Below are 12,675 nucleotides of genomic sequence, written 5' to 3'. Positions count from 1 at the left end.
AAAAAAGTGTAATCTAGTGTTTATCATCTGGCCTCATGCCAGTTTGGGAGGGGTTTTGTTTAGGTTTTTTTTGTCGTTTTTTGTTTTGTTTTGGGTTTTTTGGGAGGAGGGGTGTTGTTTGATAGTTTTGGATGCTTCTGTGTTTTAAGTTTTATTTAAAAACTTAAAAATAAATGGGGAAAGGAAGAATCAAAATACAGTTTTCCATGCATGTGTGCTGCAGAATGAATAAAATTGAAAACAGCTGTTCTAAATGAAAAATGTACATTCTGCATTCACACACTCATTTATGTACCTAAAATCATGATTTTTCGAGATGTAGGAAAAAGCATGAAATCACAGAGAAATAGTCACTATTTAAGCTTATTTAGAAATGCACATCAGGCAAGATGGGTATCACTGAAGAACAAAGGTGGGTCCTGTGGGGGATGCAAAAGTAAGAAGTGGACTCACTGAAAGCAAGTAATTGCAGAGTAATTTTGCTGTGGAATTTTAAACCAATTATGTGAATAACAGAGCACATATGTTCTGAAAGTAGTCAGAAGTGGTTTTTGTGGGTATAGCTAGCATGGTTTCAGAAAGCCTCTGCCTGGCCAGGGTTAGTGCTCCCACAGCTGAGATAACGTGAGTGCTTGAGTGTTTGGCTGTACATCATTGCCTTGCTGAAAGTCAGCCTTTCTCAATCTGCCTCTCCCATGGTAAATCTTCCAAAAAATGTACAAAGGTGTGTCTGATAATACCTAGTGCCTCAGCTTGTTTCTATGTCTGACTGGAAAGTCTGGTGTTCAAAAAGTGCTTGATCTTATATTTTGCAATTATTAAACATTTTGATAAGCTGCATCAAACTACATCAAATTTTACTGAAATTACGGCAAATTTCACATAACAGGACAGATTAAAGGTGCTATTTCAAGAAGCCTTCACTAATCTAGTTTCATGAGCTCTGTTCTTTTGAAACAGAGATTTGCATCCTTTTGCTTTTTAATAAAACGAGACAAGTACTAAAAATCCACTATCAGCAGTTTGGCTGGAGCAGCAAGGCATGTGGCTTATTGCTCTCCAGAACATGGAGGATATTAAATGTGGATATTAATTTTCTTCTTTCCTCCATCACAAGGAAGATAGAAATGCTCACACAAAAAGAGGAAAGCAGTTTATGGGATTCTTCAGCATTCCCTTTGGTAGTATGCAATTGGGAATTTTGATGCCTAGTGGATATGAAGTGTTTCCTAATGTTAAATATATGTAAATAAGTATAAATCATGTTGGTTGGGTTGGGGTTTTTTTGTTGTTTTTTTTTTTTTCTTTTACAACCATTAAAGCACCTACATGGTAGAGCACTTGACAAGTGAAGCAAAAACTGAGATCTCTGCTAAACTTTCTTTTGCTTCTAGGAGGTTTCAACAAACCTCCTTAATCTTTGAAGTTTTCTCTTTAAATGGGTGGCCAGTGTAAGGATTTCTGCAAATTCATTTCATGTGAAGGTTTTGTCTCTGAAGTTGTTCAAGTAAGCATAGCTGCAAATCTGATTCACTTGTGTGGCACTGAACTTCACATGTAAATCGTGCTTCTAGTAAGTCAGTATTGTGCTAGGAGGTGCTAATGGCTGCCATCAATCAGGGCTGGAAAAAGTTGTTCTCCTCTTCTCCCCCAGACTAAATGAGACAGCAATTAAATGCCCTTTTGTTGCGTGATAGCTGAGACAATGGAAATCAATGTCCAAAGCACAAAGCAGAGTGGCAAGTCTTAACTATAAGCTAAGCCATGTGTCCCAAGGGATTGGCATGTTGATTTGCTTACAGCTGAGAGGGTATATGAAAGGAATAACGGGGAGTGTAGGCAGCAGAAGAAGCAGTAATGCTCCTTGGACCGAAGCCAGAAGGGAATATTTGCTGGGAGACTTCTCAGTCGGGCTGTGCTGCCATGATTTTGCCTCCATGCAACCCAAGCTCAGCCCACAGTACAAATTTGATCTGTAATAGGCCCTGGTATAAGATCATCATCAGAAAATATGATACCATGCTTATCTGTGGTATGTATTTTATGCTGGCCATTCGAGAACGGACAGTATCTGATCTGGTGAGAGGCTTACTAAAGTAAACTTCACCTTTCAGCTTTTTTGAAAGTGCTTCAGCTGGGAAGATGAGCTTACACTCCAACAGTGCTGTTAGTGCTAACAGTGGTTTAGATCCCTGGAACAGCATTTGCTACATCCTGAGAACAATATTCCCACCCCTCTAAATGCACTTTGTTCCCAAGTGCTTGATAGGTGCAAAACTTACTCTTGCATTTCTCCTAAATAAAATTGCACTGTAAGGAATCCCAGTTTGCTCATCCATTTCTTGTAGGTGCAAACAATGCCTCGAGATTCTTAAACCACGAGATACTCGTTAACTATTGTCCAGAGGACATGAAATCACTTAGGTGGCTGAATGTGTTTTGCCTGTCTTCTTCCCTCCAGACCTGCTCCAAAGCTCATTATGTCAATGGGACACTTCCTTTTGACTCCAACTCACAATTCTGCCTTGGCTTTATTGCCTGCTGAAAGGGCCTTGAGTTACACAGGACTGCTTTGTCTCTAATCTGTGTGGGGTTTTTGTTTTTGTTGGGGGTGGTTTTTTCTGCTTTTGTGCAAAATTGTAAGTGCATTGAGAACAACAAGCCATTGCATTTACTAATGGCAGAGCACTCTGCTGTCATGCAGCTCATATGCTGTTGGCAGAGACTGTAGCTATATGATGCTTTGCAGCAGCTGGGTTCAACTGAGAGAAAGGCTTTTGCAAGTTTAAGGCTTGGAAGAAAAGTTTCAGTGAAAAATTATAATTTTTCTTGTGCCTAAAAAGTGTTACACACAGATGACCAGAGTCATCAGAAATAAAACTAGATTTTGATCAAAAGAAAGTTTATCTGCTTGGAGAGCTCTGTATTGTATTTTTTCCTGTGGGGTGCTGGATCTGTTACAGCTCTTTTGAGGGCTTGAACAAAAGAAAACAAGACTACCTGTATTAAGAGGGCCACAGAAATCAACAGGCATTAGGAATGGACTCATACAAAACCTGTTAGTTGGTGTTCCTTGTCCTTATTGCCCAGTGATAAGATACAGTCTTTTCCTTGTGTGCCCATCAGGGAGGCACTTTTCAAACTCATGTTCTACTGCACTCACATTTATTCTTTGGCGGTATTGACAGTTTCTGTGAGTGACACACTTCACAATCCCACTGTCTTCATTCATATCAATTCAGGCATCCTCCTTTGTTGACTCTGGTTTTAGCCATGACTTGCACCTCACTTCTGCAATAGGTTCTCTATTAAAGTAAAACTGAGAGCCAAGGGACCAGGAGAGACTCATTTTGGGCACAGCAACACACTGACACATTATATATTGTTTTATATTTAATTATTAAGTGTGCAATTTTGAATAATCACAATTAGGCTTTTTTAAGCATCTCCCTCTATATTGCAAGCCTTCAGCAGTTCAATAAAGCAGAGCCATTGACTTGTATTTGATGTGTCCATTACCTCCTGCAAATGCTGTGGAATACAATGGAATAGCATGCAGACTTCAGAGCTGTCATGACAGGTATTAAGAATGTGTCAAATCCCAGTGATGACTGATAACATATCTGTCATTTGTGATGGGATTATTAGGAAGAGGAAAGCCACTAGGAGAAAGATACTCCAGAAAAGAAGGGGGGAGTGGGGGGGGGGAAGACAAAAAGAGAGAGGATTTACTGTTCTTTAGAGCTGCCTGGTATAATTAAGCCTTGTCTAGTCCATAAACAAATCTATTAACTTTCTGTATGGTTTGGCAGCTTATGCACTTCAATGCTGCTGCAGTAATTCCATGGAATTTATGTTTCTCTTTGGTGGATAGTTGCACTATAGGTATTGTGTCTGTGAAGAAGATTCTTGACCCACCTGTAGCTATTGCAAGACTACTGTATTTTTTGTCTTCTAATCAAAAGTTTAACAGAGTACCATAGAAGAAAGAATTCAGAGGTCACATAAAATATTTTTTCATGGAAAATTATGTAGAACCAAGAAAAGAGAACTGTCTGCCAGTGCCATTTGATTTGTGTCCTTGGTTAGCAAAAGGACTGTTGGGGGCTTTTTTTTAAGCCTGAATGTGTGTGTTCTGTGAGTGTGGAAAGAAGCCTGAGCTTCACTGTAAAACTGGGTTCTGCTGAATGAGTCCAGTGTGCCTAGTACACAGACATTTTAAGGTGTTTCAGGCTGAGCCATAAACACATCCAAGATCTACAAGCAGTTAAACATTAAGACAAAGGAAACATCTTGTCCAGCTGCCTTCTGGTATTCAGGCAATGCCAGAACAGAGTTGATCTGAGTTTCTTGCTGTTAGGATCTTTTGGGTGCAGAAGTATCCCCAGGAGCAGCTAAACAGTTATCAGATATGGCCCCTACACACACAGAGATCAATTTTGAAAGCAGAGATGGAGAGAGAGAGACTTCTGTGAAGACCAAGCTGTAGCTGTTGTGTCACAAAGTGAACAATATTTGATTGATGTTTGAGTGATCGTTGGTATGGGAGAGAAATACAGTGACCTAGCCAAAAGCCAAATGCTCTCGGGTAGTTTTGGACCCCATTCCTCACAGTCACCACCAGCAAATCAGCTGGCCTACACTGCCCGTGTCTGCCTGGTGTCACACAGCACAGGCAGGCCACCTGCTCCAGATGAGCCCTCTGCTCTCCTGCAGTGCTGCGAGCTGCCCTCTGGGTGAGGTGACTGCACAGCGCTGTGGGGTGAGTGGCCAGCCCCCTGTCCCTGCTGAGCCTGTGGCAGTGGCTGTGTGGGCCTGAGGGCTGGGCAGCAGGGCGAGCAGGCATGGTCCCACCGTGTGTGCTGGCAGCAGGATGCCATGGGTGCTCCATGGGGAAGAGCAGGCACTGGGGCCGTTGCAGCACGCCCATGGGCTCACGCCCTTGCTTACCTCATGGAAACTCACTCACCTGCCCAGGCCCTCAGGAAAGACCTTTTATTTTTCCCGTCTCTAAGTGCACATTCACCCCACCCACAGAGGCTGGCTGAACAAAGATCGAAGTGCAACCTGAAGCAAGGACACCAGCTTTTAAATGTGATGTATTGCAGCTTAATTAATTTCCCAAGGTAGAAGGTAATTCTCTCAAGGTCCTCATGGCAAGCATCCCAAAACAGTGGTTGGGGAACCCAAAGCTGGTTTAGCTTAAGGGATGTTAAAGGAGTCTTGATTTTTATTTTTTTTTCCCTCCAGAAGCTGAACTCAGCATTTCTTCACAGTACCTTGAATTGTACACCCAGAAACCATTAATCATACTCCAAAATCTTGGCTTCAACTTCCCCCTTTAATATGTAGGTGATTACCATACCGTTTGTTAACATGTCTAGCTGGCTGACAGTACCTCTGTTCATACAGCTTAAATTTGGTTTTGAAAGAAGAAGGACTGTGGAGAATGGTGCTGCAGTGGAGAGCCTTCCTCCACCAGTCTGAGGTTTGATTTTGGCCCCAAGCAGATGCCACACAGACGTTGATATTTATTGATATATATTGGGGAAGGGCAGTCCATGGTGCCTAACTTTCCTCTTCAGTGGCAGCCCTTTAGTGAGGACACTGGTGCAAATAGGGACTGCTGGCAACATTCACTTTTTTTTTTTTTTTTTTTTACCCCACAGTGTTCTCATTGTATTTTTTATACTCCCATATTTAATAGATTTACATTCTGAATGGTTTTTCTGTCCCAAGAAAGGACTACAGTAAAGTGCAGATGAGCAGATGAGCTTGGAATATTCCCTGAAGAAAGCTCTTCCTTCCCTACAGTCCCTCTCCTTTCCCCAATTCACTATATTTTGTCAGTTTAAGAGAAGAAATGGAAAAACTTGTCTGGGAGCTATTGAAGAAGTTGAGTTGAGACTCAGTATTTTTGTTGTTTGTTTTTACATTTTGCTGCACATTAAGTGTCCTGAGATAACATAGAAAATTAAGAGGTTGAGGGAGTCACCCCCAAAGATCATTGAACTTTGAATAAAATTCCTTTGAGTGTCCAAGATCAACAGTGCCCTGCAGGGTCTCAGTGTGCTCAGTATTACATATGCTCACACTTAGCTACAGTTCAGTTCTGGATTTATTCTTTTATTTAGTGGTTGGATTAGAACCATGCTTTGAAAACCAAACCAAATCATGACTACTATCCAATTTAAATACAAAAGAATATGTTTGACCTGAAAAGAAAAAAACCAGCTTCACGAAGACAGACCTTTGTTACTCTAACTCTTGAGCTCATTGAACATTTAAATGAAAACTGATTTCCATGTTTGTTTGGACAAAGTAAAACTTAAAAAAAATTAAAGATATCAGCAGTGCTTGGTCGTTGCTCTTTGGGAGAGGGGATCTGGAAAGCAAAATATGGCAAAATTACTTTTTGCTGATAATAAACAAGTCTAATAGGAGATCTCTGTTTCAAAAATATGTAATTGCTGACGTGAGGATGTTGGAATATTTTTAGTGCTGATAAAGAAAAGAAACATTCATTGGAGTTTTGCTAATCTTGAACAAAAACACATGTTAAGCTCTGGTTGCTCTGCTCTGGATGATAGCATTACAGTGTGCATCAGGAAGATTTCTTTCACCTCTGAGTTTCCACCTTTAAGAGTTTTATACTGTATTTAGAGGAGAGGGAATGAGAGAGAAAGAGAATTTTGGTTATAAGGAAAATACACAAGGGTCTTTGATAAGACTTTTAAGGTAGTCTTCGCAAATTGAAATGTTGCAGCTAAGCTTAGGTAAAGCTAAAAAGATTGTACTAATTTTAATTGGTTGGTGTATATGCCATTCTGCCAGTCCCATCTCAGTCCATCAGTAGTTTCCTGTCAACTGGCACCTCCCTGGTTAGCTGGTAAATGATGGAAAGTGGCTCTGTGAGCAATTCTGCCAGCTCCTCAGCAGATCCCTTGGGTGGATCCCATCCAGCCCCATGGATTTGTGTGTGTAAGTGGTGTAGCAGGTCAGTGACCATTTCCTCCTGGATTGCAGAGGCTTCATTCTGCTCCTCATCCCTGTCCCTGAGCTTGGGGATTTGGGTTCCCAGAGAACAGCTGGTCTTACTATTAAAGACTGAGGCAAAGATGGCATTAAGTACCTCAGCCTTTTCCTTGTCCTTTGTCCCTGTGTTTCCCCCTACCTCCAATAAAGGATGGAGATTGTCAGTCTTAGTCCTTCTTTTGTTGCTTATGTATTTATGGTAACATTTTTTATTGTTGTAGAACAGTCATAGAAAATATTTTTAATGTGCTGAAAGCACATTAAGGTATAACTACAGAATACAAATGTCTTTTCCTCTGACCTCTTAGACAGCAATTGTATTGAGAAAACATGAATTAAATGGGAACAAAGTTATTGATTATGACTTGAAGTTGCTTTTATCATGGTTGCTGTTGTTCAGGTTTCTGAGAAGGAAGGAAAGAACCTGCTTAAAGATGCTCTCCAAGCACCCTGTTTAAAGGTGGCTGTTTGTTCATAGCTGCCAAAAAGTATCAGCAAACTATAGAGAAAAAAATCCCTTGTTTTTCATTTTGGACCCTTGAGTCTTGATGCAAAATGGTTTATATTAATTCACTTCCTAGTTTAGTTTAGGTTTAGCCTGGGTTGTGGGCCACCAATATGTTATGTGCTTCTATAAATGGACTATACATCCCTTGGTAACACCTTGAAAAAATAGTAATTTGGGGCTTTTTTTAAGCAGAGGGCAGCATCCAGCTTCTCAGATCAATCAGTGCACCCCTTGTAAATCTTTTAATTTAAGTTGCTCCTGGACTAACGGGCTTGAGGTGGCGTTCTCAGACACTGCTCACAGTCCTCTCCATCCTGTACCTTAACACTTCTACTTTGCATGAATGCATGTAGCCAGGGGCTGGTAAGGAGAAGGGAGTGAGAGAATTTCACACATCACTAAGAGCAACACAAATGCTGTAGCAAGCTTTAAAATGGAAGGAGAGTATTTAGAAAAGTGACAGAGGGATTGGTTACAGCCGGACAGGAGAGCAAATAAAAGCAATCTGCCTTTCTGCATGACATGTATTCAAATAGTCTGACACATCAGAAAACAACAATTCATAACAGAAAGGGAGGACCAGTAAGAAGGGACGAAGAGGATGGGTAAAAGTTTAGCAGAACTCTTTGGAACAGGGACATTTCTGCTGTGTAGAGCTTGACCTAGTGTAACTTTCTGGAAACTGTACAGGCTAACACAAAACTGTTTTTTGAGTTTAGAACAGAACAGAGAATTGATTATGTCATGGCATGTAGCATGCCATAACAGAAGCAGGGCTTCTGAGGAGACAGAATTGGTTTTGTTAGGCCAAATTGCATCATTAGGGAAGTAAGAAGCAGTAGGGCTCCAAGCCTTTTTAGAGGGACTTTCTGGACTCTGCATTCAAAATCTTATCCTTGGTCTTCAACTTTTCCATCTGCCTCATGATCTTTAGATGGTGGCCTAATGCATAAGAAGTATTGTGTAGCTTAAAACTTATTTTGTACCCTGCAGTTATCTGTAAGGTCTGCTGTAGAATCAGCCATCTGTATGGTTACTTATATTACTGCATGTTTCATATCTGGCATGCAAAAAAATATGTTTATTCTTTTCCTCCTGGTGTGAAAGCCATTCTCAGTCAATAAGCTGTCAAGCTACCCTTTTGTCATCACTGCCTAGTTGTGTTCTTTCACATCAAGTCTCCTGAATCTTGCCAGTCTAATGTGTTAAAGACTTTGACAAGAATGTTCCAGTTTGGGAGCTGAGAGCTTTGCTTGTTTTTCTTCATGAATGGAAAGAAATGCTTCTTGGTGAAAATACAAGTACAGTAGAAACTGAAGAATCCAGGCTTTCTTCATAATCAGCAGAGGAAAAATGAACACTTTGGAGTATTATCCACTGCAGCCCTTGAGCTCTTCACCTTGAGAAGAGAAACTGCATTCTTCAAGTGCCTGGTTTTCTGAGCTGATAAAGAAAGGTTAGTTGGCTCCCTGTGAGAGCTATTTGCTGTGCTGTGCTGTTGCTGTGGAATTTTAGAAAAGATGTGGTCCAGAATTCTGGTTTCAGCAATGAAATAGCTAAGCAAGGACCTGTGTCTCTTCTCTCATGTTACTGTTTACAAGTAAAAAAAATAAGTGCCAAAAACTATTTAGCTTCTGCCTCCAGTTCACATGGCAAAGTTGATTTGGGAGGTCCTTTCTCCTCCCCCTACCCTGTTTGTTTGTTTTTTTCTTGGAGGCAAACCTGGCTACAAAAAGATTGCTTTAAAGTTTAAATATTCAAACTGAAGCTAATTTTAGTGAGGTACTTAAAAAATAAGCTGCTCATATCCCTTTCCTTAGAACTCTTGCAGAGTAGTGCCAGGAAAGCTTTACCAATATATGTAGTAAACAGATTTATTCGCCTCTAACATTAGCCTTTTCCCTGCTTTGCCTGGGGAACTCAGTCCAAATTGACATTTTGAGACTATCTTGTATTTCACATCTTTTTTATACTCAAGATAAAGCAGAAAATGGGATGTACTATTTAAGGTGAAAATAATTTTGACTTCTGCCTTCCATGAATTGTATGCGTGCTGGTGGCCTTCTGCAATGTTGTTTATCCTCATGATGGTCTCAAGCTTTGCACAGAAGGCAAGGATGGAAAATGTTTAGGAGAGTAACAATTTCTGCATCTGTAACATATTACAAAGGATTTTTCCCTCCAATACCAAGGCAATTTTCTACCTATGTTTAGTCTCACACAGCACTGTATATTATTTTTATAAGAAAGTACATGATATCCTGCAGCAGGCAGTAGGGAAAAGGGCTAAAGCTCTGTGTCCACTCCATGAACAGCTCAGTTGCTGGAGGACATCAGTGTGGGCAGACAGAACTGGCAAGGCAGAACAGCCGAGCCGTAATTGTCCTCTTGTGACAGGTCTGCTCCCATCCAGGGTGATGTGAGCTCCACTGGATAATTCTAATCAACTCCTGTGCCCAAGGAGAGCTACAGCAACAGGAGATACTTTGTTTGATAGAGGAAAGAAATGATCTTGTGAAAAAAGGTGCAGGACTTTAGGGGGCTTCCTCTGTGGGCTGTGCTGGGCCAGGGTGGCGTTGGGGATCAGAGGTAATACTGTACTACTCCAGCTACCCATGGAAGTTAGAGCTTGTCCAAAGCCCCACTTATACCTGAATTTCAATCCTCTAATGAGTCTGTTGTTTTTGATTTCATTCCTGTCATCATTGTCTGGTGTTTGTCTCTGTTGTATTAATTGTCTTGATGACAGTGTCAGTCACTTGTGCACTGTATTTTCTTTTATTAGCTTGTGAATTTTCAAAAGGTAAATTGCTGTGTTTGGATCCGTGTTGTTTATGATTTAATTTTATTCATTTTCTTTCCTAACTAAATATTTTTAGCCTTTTCAGTTGTGTTTCATATGGGCGCATTCCATAGATGCATTGCATCTGTTTTATTTTAATTCATTACGCATCAACTAGTGATTTATATATATAAAAATAAAAATGCATACTTATATATATATATAAAGCAAATATCTTTAATCATTTAGTACCAAAATACACTTTTCGAAAGAGATGGACCTATGTATGATACATTATTTCAAGGTCTCTGACTCATGATTGCAGGCATATTTTTTGACATAGGGTAACAACAGAAGAAATAAGCTTTCATCTGTGTCTTTTCACTTCTGAAAGGAAACAGTTTCCTTGACCATTTGCATCCTTCCTCCTTTTGGGCTCTTGCTGCATACTGGATAAAGTGAGGTGTTTTGTCATCTCTGCCCAAATGCATCCTCCAGAGCAGCAGCTTGTGAGGGGGCAGCCTCCTGGTGATGGGTGGGTACCTGTACAGCTTTCTCTTCGAGAGTCTCATTTAGCAGCTGACTGGAGTGAGTGGAGAAGTCCTTCCAAAAATTGTCACTGATTCACTTGCACAATTGTATTTTGTACTTCAGCAGAGCAAAAAAGGATGTATATGTCTGTATTTCAGACCAATCTGACTTGCTCATGCTTTTTTATCAGATGGTGCAGCTTTTCCTATGCTGGTGCTGCAAGCCAGCTTGTTTCCCTGGAGGCACAGGGCAGTGATTCTGAACTTGCTCAGTGCTTCCTTCTCTTGAAATGCTGCTGTCCTTTGATCTTCTTTCCCCAGGCTTGGCATACAGCCCTGCCATCAGGATTGGTGTGAGGTGTCCTTCAAAGCTATAAACCCAGATAATTTGTTGGAAGGCGGGCTTCTGAACACTGGCCATTGTTTCACCTTTCCTGCCTGCTACCCAGTGCTACCTTGAATGTCCCTTCAGTGTCTCCCTTGTCTTTCTTAGGTGTGTTTGGGCAGGCAAGAAAACAAAACAGAACAAGATGCAAGGGTTGGAGGTTTTTTGTTTGTTTTTAAAAAAAGGAGAGACAAATGCTTCTTTAGTTCAACCTACAGCACTGTAATTGGTTTTTTCTCTCTCTCAAAACATATCTACATTATATGGTAGGAAGATACCACTTTATTTTAATGCCCTTCCCTGCCCTACCTCAAAATCCAAATTCTTTTTGTCATTCTACCAAGTTACCTTTTGCCCATAGTTTCCAAACACCACCCAGGCATTTAAAACCAGAAATGATCACAGTATAGAAACAACAAAGTCTCTTGCTTAATTCATTTGCATGTGCGTGTTTTATCCGTGAGAAGGTATCTCCAAATGCAACACTCTGAAGTTGTAGCTGCTTGTCTAGGTGGTTCTATTTTAATCCTCTCCTGCAAGAGGGAAGTACCATGATCGTGGCCAAACATAAAGTTCTCTCTTCTTTATGCATGGACTTTTTCCAGTTTAAACCACTCATACGTGATGTCTAACTCCCTTTGAAGACGATGGAAAAGATTTTTCTCTTGTAAATACTCGTTGTAAGGCCTAAGCACGCACTGTGCTGGCTCACAGATAAGTTTGCAACTGTTAGGATTCCTGAAGTTTTTTGAAACTTGGCTTTGGCTATGTTTTTGTTGTAAATAAATGACTAGGCTCAGTATTTCAAATATGTGTCCACTGGACCCTGACACGAGAGCATGTCTTCTGATGTTAATATCTGGATTCCAGCATGACTAGTACTTCCAAAGTTTTTTGTTTCTCTTGCATTCCTCAACATGAGGTTTACTGTTGCTGTCTCCTTTGCCCCTAATCCTATGTAAAAATTTCAGCTTGGTCTTGGAAGGTGAAAATACCTGTAGGTGACTGGCAATTAGGAGGAAAAGTTTTATGTAAAGCAAAACAAAACAATCTAACAAAGCCCATGCTAGGCACTGAGATTTTACTTGGCAAAATCCTCTTGATTTTACAGGCCATTGGTTTGAATAAAAATTAATAAAAATATGATGGGGGACAGTATAGATATGGCTGCCAACTGATTTCCATGCTGCTCATTCTATACATGGCTATTCTATACATGGTATTTTCACATATTCTTTGTTTCATCTCCCTAAGACAGTAGTTTGTAATTCAGACAGTCAAGTGGCAGTTTATTTGAGAACTGCAGTATTAAAAATACTGCTTCTTTTTTGGCAAACTAGAAACATCCCTCTGTGTTTTTAAGAAAGATGGGCTGGATATTTTTGGATGCTCACTAATTCAGTTCAGCTGTCCTTGTTTTGTTCGCTTGGATATG

General features: G+C 40.4%; 1 protein-coding gene across 8 annotated transcripts in view; it reads left to right on the top strand.

Moving 5' to 3' along the window:
* Positions 1-12,675, top strand: part of PLXNB2 (plexin B2) — a 248,422-nt gene that overhangs the window by 79,708 nt on the left and 156,039 nt on the right. The window lies entirely within an intron of this gene.

The sequence above is a fragment of the Cyanistes caeruleus genome, chromosome 4 (genome assembly GCF_971803275.1).
Source record: "Cyanistes caeruleus chromosome 4, bCyaCae1.hap1.1, whole genome shotgun sequence".
NCBI lineage: Eukaryota > Metazoa > Chordata > Aves > Passeriformes > Paridae > Cyanistes > Cyanistes caeruleus.
Note: the sequence above shows the minus strand (reverse complement) of the source record. Positions and strands in the feature narration are given on the sequence as shown.